Raw genomic sequence first — 3,495 nt, 5'->3', positions numbered from 1 at the left:
TTAGTTTCCTCTTAAGAGCTGTTAAGATTCTTTGCACCTCCCAGAGTCTCTCTTCTTTGGATAAATCTTTCATCCCTGACCACAAGTCTCTGTATAAACAGTTCAGCAGGAACTCCTGTCACCTCATTTCTTCTTTGATGCTTTCTTGTGTTTCTGGAAGTTCTGGCACCGTTGCCATATTTGACCAGTGAAGAGTTTTTGTCACATGCTTTGGGGTCACAATCCCAAAGAATTCTTGAATATGTGTAAAAAATACATACAGGACATGGTTACTTATCTAGACAGTAGGACTGAGCACTACAGAAATATTCTGGATGTTAATTTCTGTTTCCAGCTCCTTTGCAACAATATGTTACATATGCACAATCAACCAAGGCAATAGGAGATAGCTACACACCGGTAACTCTTTCAGCTGCCTCTGGCACTGCTGAACTTTCTCAGCTCCTGTGCTCTATCCACAGGCATCTTCAAAGTGGGGCATAAGCTCTTTGGTAAGGAAATTTTTAGGCAATTATAGGTACAGTTTTAGCAAGTTGACTACTGTAGTGAACTTGTATTCTTCCAGGTTATGAGATTCATCTCAGTCTTAAGCTGCTTTTAGCTCAACAACTTTTGATTTTATTCATGAAACTCTGTAGATGCCTTCACATTTCATGCCATACTTCTCTATGAAATCTATACATTATGGAAAACTGCTGGCAGGAGGGTGCCATTATACACCATGGTCCTTTTTACTGCATCAGATGAATGCCAAACACATATCTATGACTTGGAACATCCACTTGAGGTATTTCTGTCTTTTGAATTGACTTTTTATTTTTCTTCTTCTCCGTCTGCTGTTTTACATCTGCTGCAGTTAAGTCTTTTGACTTCTTTTCTTTATGTTTGTCTTCCTTATGCATGTCTTCCTTGTGTTTTTCATATTTGGGTTTCTCTTTTGTTTCTAAATATTTTTTTTTCCTTGGAACATCAGGGTTTCTGAAAGACATTATTTCCTTGCACTGCTTCAACTTTGAAGGACTTTCAGCATCATCACTGGAGCTGTCCAGTGAAATGCAGCATAACCTTCTGTTCTTTTTAATTTCTTCTTAAATTTTCCTTTCTTCTTCCCATAGTCCTCTTCATCATTAGACACTATATCTGGGGGCTCACACAAGTGTCGTAAGGGAGTGAAGGCTCACTGATGCAGTATCATCCAGGGAATTTTGCAGGACTGATTTCTTCAGAACTGGGAGTATGAGCAGGACCCCCACTGTGTTCTACTTGATGGTGTTCACTGGGGCTGCCAGCGGGAAGTAGGAAGTACTTGGTCATTCTGGTTCCCTGAAATTTTCTACTACATGTCAATGACACTATCAGGGACCTGCTCTCTGGGACAGCAGCTCCCCTTCAGCCTCACACGTGGGGCCTCACCTCGCTCCCCATTCTGCCTCGTTGTCAGGCTGCAGAGATGGTGAAGGGCCTGGAGGGGAAGCCGTATGACAAGTGACTGAGGGCACCTGGTCTTTTCAGCCTGGAGAGGAGAGATCTCATTGCAGTCTTCAACATCCTTAGGAAGGGATGTGAAGGGGCAGGTACTGATCTCTTCCCCCTGGTATCAGCGGCAGGACTCAAGGGAATGGCATGAAGCTGTACCAGGGGAGGTTTAGATATCAGGAGGTTTTTCACCCGGAGGGTGGTTGGGCAGTGGAACAGGGTCCCTGGGTAAGTGGTCACAGCAGCAAGCCTGACAGAGTTCAAGAGGCATTTGGAGGATACTCGAACACATGGTATGACTCTTGGGGTTGGTCCTATGCAGGGCCAGGAGCTGGACTTTGATGATCCTCGTGGGGCCCTTCCAACTCAGAATATTCTGTGCTTTTGTGATTCTGTACCAGTCTCACCTCCTTGCTTTCTCTTTGCTTGCAAGGGACCTATTCATACTGAAAGTGTGGATTATACTTCCTAAATGTTTTGTAATAGCTTGAAGCCACCATCAGCTGAAAGGAGCTGAAAGGCAATTTACAATAATTTGGTATAGCATTAGGAAGCAAACCTTCTGTGTGTGCAGCCAGTAGAGACAGGTTCTGGACAGGTCTGACTGCTTTCATTTAAAGCATCATAAATCCAACAAAGAAATTTCTGAACACATTAATCATTGTTTCTGACAAAATTTTTTTCAGATGCATTAAATGTTAGAAATTAACATTTTCCCATCAGCCCTCTAAATTCCCTGCTTCTTCACAAAATACAGATTATGGTTTTCCAAAACTATAGAATCAAATTTTTGTTTACATTAATTGCTTGGTTGGGTTGGACACTCAGTACTCTGCACTCCCAAGAATGATCCAGGTTTACTTCTTATACCCAGCCCTTATTGCCCTCCCATTGCAATATGGGCCTATGGACAAAACAATAATTTAATTTTTATATTCTGAAAACCATAGCCTATTCTTCCGCCATCTTTTTCCCTGTACTATCATTATTTTGCATGGTTGGATAATAATCTCAATTTTTGAATCTTAAAAGTTAACCATCATCTTTTAGTGGAATATTATCAAGAATGATAAATATGGAAGACCTATTTTACTTTGTAAATCCCTATAAATGCTCATTTATATTTTGTATTTGAAATTAAGAGTAAGTAAAGATTGATTTCTGGGGAAAAGGAATACAAAAAGGAACTGTAGAAAGTAGCAAAAACATTCAAAGCACCTATAAGAATTTAAAACATGAAGTAGACCCTGACTAACTCACAATTTTTGTCTAAATCAGAAAGAAAATAGTATTCTGAGATCTTTTATATACCTTTTATATGCCTGTTGGAGAACAGAAGGTATGTATTGTGGAATCCTTTTCACTTGTAAACTTCTGTGAAAAATTATGTACTTCCCATATTTCATCACCCATTTTATATTGACCGCAAACATGCCTGCGTACCTGGGAAACAAGGCACATATTTTTCATTTTAATCTATTGTTGCCTAAATGGCTGTGGAGAAAAAAGACTCCAAGCCAAATTAGGTAGGAGATAAGATAAGGATACAAAGGCTTTAATGAGCCCCCAGGCTTTCTGGAATACCCCAACGTGCGCTCCCGAAATACAGATGTTCACAGTTTTTATAATGATTTTTGCCCAATCCCTGTCCTGTTACCACCCAGGTTCTGCCCCCGCCACGTCTCTTGGGAATTGGGTCTGGGGGCGTTTTGGGACCCCCTCTTCTTCATCTTCATCTTCCTCAGAGCACGTAATGTCCTTGGAGGCCTTCCAGAATTCTAGGCCTGAAGGTTGTTGGGTCTACGGCTGTATCTTGTTCCATAGGGTTAGGGTGTTCTTCTACAATTCTACCTTGAAAAAGAGACTAAACAGGCTGTGGAATTTAGGGAATTGATATGGGAATGAGTAACAGGGGTTTGAGCTGGTGTGTTAAGGGTAAAGGGATAATATGCTGCTACTCTAAAATCTACATTTACTACATAACTACTTCTAAGATCTACAAAAATTAAAAAAATCAAA

The 3,495-nt window shown here is 40.6% G+C and overlaps 1 pseudogene; it reads right to left on the bottom strand.

The window, feature by feature from the left end:
- Positions 1 to 277: 277 nt before the first annotated feature.
- Positions 278 to 1,314, bottom strand: LOC126647689 (ralA-binding protein 1-like; annotated as a pseudogene).
- Positions 1,315 to 3,495: the final 2,181 nt, after the last annotated feature.

The sequence above is a fragment of the Myiozetetes cayanensis genome, unplaced genomic scaffold (assembly GCF_022539395.1).
Source record: "Myiozetetes cayanensis isolate MyiCay16 unplaced genomic scaffold, myiCay2020 scf4, whole genome shotgun sequence".
Classification (NCBI taxonomy): Eukaryota; Metazoa; Chordata; class Aves; order Passeriformes; family Tyrannidae; genus Myiozetetes; species Myiozetetes cayanensis.
This window is presented reverse-complemented; position numbering and strand designations above follow the sequence as displayed.